This window comes from Fukomys damarensis, unplaced genomic scaffold (assembly GCF_012274545.1).
Source record: "Fukomys damarensis isolate Sample0158 unplaced genomic scaffold, DMR_v1.0_HiC HiC_scaffold_18, whole genome shotgun sequence".
Classification (NCBI taxonomy): Eukaryota; Metazoa; Chordata; class Mammalia; order Rodentia; family Bathyergidae; genus Fukomys; species Fukomys damarensis.
The window spans coordinates 4,418,956-4,426,263 of NW_022900930.1; the positions used below are offsets into that span (position 1 = coordinate 4,418,956).

General features: G+C 48.6%; 1 protein-coding gene across 1 annotated transcript in view; it reads right to left on the bottom strand.

The window, feature by feature from the left end:
* Nucleotides 1–198, bottom strand: part of Erlin2 (ER lipid raft associated 2) — a 15,838-nt gene extending 15,640 nt beyond the window's left edge. The window contains exon 1 of the mRNA XM_010604687.3: nt 97–198. The gene's annotated coding sequence lies outside the window, so the exon portion shown is untranslated. The remainder of the gene's footprint in view (nt 1–96) is intronic.
* Nucleotides 199–7,308: the final 7,110 nt, after the last annotated feature.

The window sequence follows — 7,308 nt, forward strand, 5'->3', positions numbered from 1 at the left end:
GCTGCTGGGACCACAGCCCCGGAGCCCCGCAACTCAGCTCGGGCTAGGCGCCACAGCGAAGCCCGGTGCGCGCACGAAGGGGCGGGGGCCGCGTACCAGGCTGTCCCTTCAGGCGCTCCGTACTCGTCCGAACCCGCGTGCAACCGCAGAAACCACTACACACTACTCAGCACGCTACTTCCTTCCGGGCCCGTCGCTCCGATGACGCCATCAGTTCACGCGAGAAGGCCACACCCCCTCACCTTGGTCTCCGCATCAGCTCCGCCCCTCGCACTCCGAGTAGACAGTGTCCGCCGACGGCCGCGAGAGGGCGCACGCGACTGGATCCGCTCAGCCTTTCTGGTCCCGGACGCGGACCGGGCTGGGTAGCAGTAGTGGGCAGGCCGCTTGGCCGCGGGTGTCACTCTCCGAGGTTTTCATTTCGGAGATTGCTCGGGCTTTCCCCTCCATATTAGGCCAACCCTGGCCTTTTCTTCTCCCACAGGAGGTGTGAGCGCGTGGCAGGTTCGTATTTGAGTGGTGCAGAGTAGCACGTGACGCTGCTAGCCTACAGCCCTGACTTTGAGTCGCCCGTTGTGTTTCTCTGGGAGCTTTGGCCCGTGAGGCCGCCACCGCATCATAAAGCAGTTAAGAAGGAATATGATCCGCATTTAAGAACTAAGAACGGAATCTGAGAAGCGCGTTGAGGTGCAAGGCAAGGCCCTGTCGTGCTTCCTTGGCCTGCACCCTCTGCAGCCGTCGGACGGGTCTGCCCTTCAGCGCAGTGCTGGGGGACACAGGCCGCATGCACCGTGCGCCCTGGAGGCCAAGGCCCCACTAGTGAGGCCTTTCGGGCTGGTGTAGCACGTGCCGGGTCCCCCGGTCCAACCCCCAGCCCTGCAAAAGTAAAACAACTGCATACGCTTTCAGGAAGTGAAGGGGCAGGGGATTTAGCTCAGTGGCACCTGCCTGCCTCGCATTTGCAAGGTCCTGAGTCTGATCCTCCTGTACCGCCCTCCCCCCAAAAGGGAAGGTGGTAGGGTTAGGTGAGTTTAGGACTCAGGAAGGGAGGTCTAACTCTCCTGGGCATGGCTGCTCAGGATTGATCGGCCCATTCCCTCTTGTTGGTTTGCTGTGGGTGGGTTTATGTCTGATGTTCCAGCATTGTTCTGTTAAATCAGTAAGTGGTCTGTGGGTGCCCACTGCCATACCTGAAGGCCTCTCCTCTCCCCTCGCTGTGCCCAGTGTACACATAGACCCAAGGGGCTGCCACTTGATTGAGGGACCCTATCAGGACCTGAGAGCCTTCTGACCTCAGCTTCTGGGGGTGCTTGATAAATATTATTTAATAGTTAAGCAATGAACAAGAAAAAAAGAAAGTGTTCAGATTACGTGTGATTGAAAAATTCCCTCTCAGTAATCTCAACATTCTGGGAGGCTGAGGCAGAAGGGTCGCTGTGAGTTCGAGGCCAGCCTGGGCTACATAGTGAGTTCAAGGTAAGCCTGAACTACAGGGTGAGACTCTGTCTCAAAAAAAAAAAAAGGCATAAAGACACAAATTCCAGCTTGGCCTGGGCAAGTTAGTAATTTGGTGAGACTCTGTCATGAAATAAAACCTAGAAAAGGCTGGGGGTGTAGCTCAGTATGAAAGCACTGGGTTCAATCCCCAATACAGAAAAAAAACCCCATGTTTTTTTTAATGTTAAACTTTGGAATGAATGGCACAAGCAGCACGTGGCAGGCTCTCAGGAGCCTTTTACCAGCTGGAGGTATTTAGTTATGGCCCTGCCTAGGGGCGAGAGGTAGATTCGGTAGACGATAATCTAGCAGTTCTGGAAACCCTTCCTTAAGCGACCTGTGATATTTATGACTCAGTATCCAAAGTTGCCAAGCAGATAATTCTTGTGATGATTCTTTTAACAAAAGTATTTATGAATCCATGTTTCAGAAACTTGCAGTATGGGCTAGCAGTGAAGCTCAGACAGATCCTAGTCAGATTGCCTGGGTTTTAGTCACAGCCACTGCTTTTCATGAGCTGTGTCATGTCGTAGGTTAAGATCATTTACCCTTTATCTGTAAAATGGGGTTATAATAGTATGAACCTTACCGAACTACTGTGGGGGTTAAGTAACAGAGAAAAGTACACACAATGTTTGACTTTTTTTTTTTTTTTTTTTTTGACAGGGTCTCACTGTGTAACCCAGGCTGGACTCAAAATCATGATCCTCGTGCCTCAGCCTCCCAAGTATTGGAATTACTGGCATGAGCCACTGTGCCCAACTGTGGGGTATGTTTGACACATGTTCAGTGTTTAGCAAGTGTTGCTTTTTAAGTAGAAAATTCCTTTAATGTGTCCTTGCATCTCTGTGGGTTCAGATTATTAACATGATGGGGGACGAGGAATGATAAGCTTCAAGTTGTGTGGTACTGAGCAATAATCTAATTAAATCTTAGCAGCAGAAGAAATAAGGGACCCAGAAATTATAGGTCAGTAGATCTTTACAGATTCCATTAAGTGTTACTGAGTGCTTTCTGTGCTAGGGCCTGACACCTCGCACTTTCTCATCTGATGTAATCTTCAGGCGGGACGTTTGAGTTCGACTCCATTTTAGAGGGGAAAGTCGAAGCTCAGGAAGTTACAAGATTGCCCGAGGTCGCAAAGGTAGTGAGTCACAAAAGCAGAATCCCAAATTCGATTTTTTTAATAGCAAAACATTTATTGGTTCATTTTAGACACACATAACGATAGCACTCATCATAGGGAATTTGCATCTAGTCTGTTTCTGTTTTATGATAAAATGAATTTGAAAATGATGCAGTTTAACCCTCCACACACACACACACACACACACACACACACACACACAGGCACATGCACGAAATTTACTTGTAGGCTTTCAGGAATATATATTGGTGATCAGAATTTGTAAGACTTCAGATTGGAAGCTTAGCAGTGGGAGATCCCAGTGGCGGGTTAGTCCGCCCTGCATCACTGTAATGAAATACCCGAGGTTATGACTTAGAGGAGGAAAGGTTGATTTTGCCTCACAGTTTCAGAGGTTCAGTTCATGGAAACTTGGTCCAGTGGTCTTGGGCCTGTGGCAGCACAGTTGATCAGGGAGGGAGAGTGTAGTGTGGGAAACCTGCTGGCTTCACAGTGGCCAGCCCAGGAGGCTCCAGATGACCTAACTTCTTGCTGCAGACCCTGCCCCTTAACGGCACCTCCACTTCCCAATAGCACCATGAGCTGGAGACCAAACCCTCAATGGGTGGGCCTCTGGGTGACCTTCAGGCCCCAAAGTTTAATACAAAGGATAAAAAATATTCTCACCAGAAATTCACCTCCCCATAGCTCTGGATTGCTGTTTGTTTTGTCATCCTGTCAACCTAATTACTAGTGAGAGTTCTACTCCCAAGAGAGAAGAAACCCCTTCTTTCACAATTGGAACCCTTAGGTTAACTGTAAAGGAACAAGGCAACTTTTGGAAATTTTGGCTTTGGTTCTTTTATTTTATTTTATTTATTTTTTTGTACCAGGGATCGAACTTGGGTCCCTGTGCTTGCAAGGCAGGTGGTGGAACCACTGAGCTAAATCCCCAGCCCTGGCTTTGGTTCTTTTACATCACAAGAGTAGAAGTTGCTGAAATTTTTTTATTTAGATTTTTCCTTTTTTTATTTTGGATTAAAAAACAGAGATTAGATATTATCCCCCTCCCCCAACACCAGGGATAGAACTCAGGACCTTGTGCTTACCAGGCAGGTGTGGTGCCAGTTAGCTACATCCTTGGCCCGATGTTATCTTCTGGGACATCTGATCCTAGAATCAAGCTGTGAATGAGTTGGGGAAAGTGTGCACTGTGTGCTTGGGCTGGCGCTGTTGCTCTGTGGCTGTACAAGGCTGGCTTCTATCCCAGCACCACAGAGCTACACCCTTAATTACTAAAAGGCTTCTTTGGAACTTTCTGTTTGTTTGTTTGTTTGTTGTTGTTTTCAGTTGGAAAACTCATGACTGGTACCTTCCAAGGAAAAAAAGGATATTTGTTGGGAAGAAATAAGAGTTTTTCAAGGTAGTAGGGTAAAGGGATGGAAGAGGCATCAAGAAAAAAAATGAGTCGGAAGTCACCTAAAGATCATTTCTTTTGTGCCATTGGGTGCCCCCTGTAGCGGGGGGAGCGGACCTCCCTCCTTTCTCTGTTGATTTGGAATTCTCGTGGATTTGAACCAAAAGTGACTTCATTGTGTGCTAAGGATTGGTTGTTAGCCAGAATGAAGAGATGGCCCTTTGATAATGGCCCAGAAGTTAGAATTGGAGGTTAACACTTGGGAGCCAACCGTCCCATAACAAGGGTTCTGCCACCCAACTATGAATTTTCTTATCTTGTCACTTCTTATGGGGTCAGTAAATTTGAGTCCCAAGAGAATGATTTTTCTTATTATCTGAGATCAATTACAGACCACCACTGGGTGTTGCCCATACATTCCAGCTGGTTTGCTCTGCAAAGAGGTTTAAATTCTTGTCTGTGTGCCATTTGGAGTGAGTGGGTGTATTGTCAATGCCCCAACTAATAACTCTCAGAAGACAAAAGAAGAACAGCAGCCATGGGCTCCCAACAAAGTACATACATAAGCCCAGTTTTGTCTGTTATAGCAAGGACCAACTACTGGGATTTACTGGCTCATAATGTCTGTACTGTGACTTCCTCTCCTCCCCAAGACACAGGAGCCAGTTAGTACATAACTGTCTGTGGCCTCGTTTTAAAAGTGCTGTTGTTCAGTGTGATCTAAGATGAGCAGCAATCTGTTACCTATTTACGTACCTTCTGGGATTTCAGAGTGCGTGCATCTAAATGTGATACTTAAAAAATTTAAACGCTTGAAATATAATTGAAATGGTCATTCCAACTTTGTGAAGTCAAGCTCATCATAAGGCTGTGCCTATAAAAAGATCATTTTGTGATTTTATATATATTTATATAATATATATGTATATGTGTATATATATATTTGTACTGGAGATTGAACTCATGACCTTGTACTTGCAAGGCAGGCACAGTGGCACTGAGCTACCTCGCTGGCCCTGTGATCACTGAGGCAACCTGACATGTAGTAAGCCATCCTGAAGTATACTGCTGAAGTTTGGGCGTGCTACCCCTATGAAATCATCTCCACAAGCAAGATACGAATGCACGCGCCATGCCCCCGGCTCCTGATGCCTCTTTGTACTCTCTCCCTTCCACCCCCCTTGGGGATATCCCACCCGATTCTCCCCAAACCACTGGTCTGCTCTTGTCATTCTGAGTTAGTTTGCATCCTGTAGACTTTTGTATGAATGGAACCCATGTTGTGGGGTTTACGGCTTTCTTTTGTTAACAACAATGACAACAGCGGCAGCGGCAGCAGCAACACACGTTTTGCAGTACTATTTTGAGACCGGGTCTTGCTAAGTTGCTTGGGCTGGCCTTGAACTTGCAATCCTCCTGTTAGCCCCTCCAGTAGCTAAGACTGTAGGCATACGCCGCCATGCCTGACCAGAAGAATTATTTTAAGATCTACCCATGCTGTTCAGTCTGAGAGTAGCTCACTCTTCTTCATTGTTGTATAGGACTCCAGCCACAGTCGTACGGTTTATCTGTGCCTTTAGGATGAATCAGTTATTGCTTGTGATATTAATCCAACCCACTTCGAGGGTCAAGGAGAGGACGTATCCAGCAAGGGGACTTGGCCAGAGTCCAGAGTGCCTTTTGGAAGTGTGCCTGAGATTCTGTGCCCATAGGCCTGGCAGTTTCCAGGTTGTTTGGGGCTGGCCCACTGATGTGGCCTTTCCTGTGACATCCCTAACCCTCAGAGGGATTTCTGAAGAAAGGCTGCATGGGACCCTATCCGCATATGTTGCTCTGTATATCTTTCTGCATCACTGATGGACTTACTGTATCACTTATTGCCAGAGATAAAGAGATGCATCAGACACTTCTTAGTGTCAGGCTGTTTTCCACTGACATGAGCGAATACCAGAGACGGAACACTTATAAAGCATAGAGCTTTATGTGTCTCACAGCTCTGGAAGCTGGAGCCCCAGCAGCGTACTGCTGACACCTGGCCAGGGCCTTCTCCCTGCTCGGTGACACGGTGCAAGGTTGTCACGTGGTGAGACAGAGCCAGGGGTGCCAGCTCCGGGCCTTTTCCTCTTACGCAGCCACGGATGCCGTTGTAGGAGCCCACCATCATGGCCTCACCACCTCCTTGTTACTTCCCAGAGGCCCCACCTCTAGATGCCATTACCAGGATTCTGGGGCTCAAATTCCCAACATGTGCACATCTGGGACGCATTCCAGCTTTGAGCTTGGGAGGCAACCTCAGAGGATGAGTCATCCCAGGCCTGTCTTTCCCCACCTGCCTTCTGTCTTCTCAGGGACCTGGAGCCTGCATTTAGCTCCCCTTTCTCCCAGACCTTGGGCCTTAGCCCACTGTCTTGTGCAAGTGCCTCTCCCTCCCTTGCCTGCTCCCCTCCCCTTGATCTTGTGGCTGGAAGGCTTTAGTCCTCACCTGGTTTGTCTCCTTCCTCTTAAGCAAAATTTCCCAAGGAAAAGTGGCTCAGAGCGGCTGTCTTTATTTCCTCCTTCCCAGCCCCTGGTTTCCAGTGCCTTTTGCTAGAGGGCACAGCGCTGCTGAGTGACCCAGGGACCCAGCCACCCCCTTTTCTCCCGGATTCCCCATCTCTGCTGTTTTTCTGCTTGTCCAGGTTCCCCTTTTCAGTCCTCATTGACTCATCCCTACCTACTCCTCAAACCCACCTGCTGCTTTTCTTTTTGTACCTTTTCTTTCTGGATAGTCTCGTGTGTTCTCAACATTAAGGTTAGTATTTTGTGGTGCTGGGGATGGAACCCAGGGACGTGTGCATGCCTGGCAAGCCTGCACACCCAGCCTTGGGATTCTAATTCTGTGGTTGCCAGTGATCCTCCCAAATTCGTCTTGGTACCCGTGAGCTGCGGACTAGAATACCACCTATTTGGATGTTGGGTGGGGACAGGTGAGTCATGCCTAAACCGCACGCGGGTTCCCCCAAATGAGCTCCTTCTGTTAAAGATGTCACCATGCATCCCACCGGCAAATGCTCTGCCACTGAGCTGCACCCCAGCCCATTATGTCCCATCAGTGAGCCATGAGGTTTTAATCATTCCTTCGTCCTGTCCCTCCTGTCTGCACAGCTCAAGCTTTATCAGCTGATAATTGTTCCAGTCTACTGTCCGGCGGCAAGGGACGTCTTTCCCTCCGCCTGTCCAGGCCATCACACACACAGTACACCTTGAACCCCACATGCTGGGGTCAGAG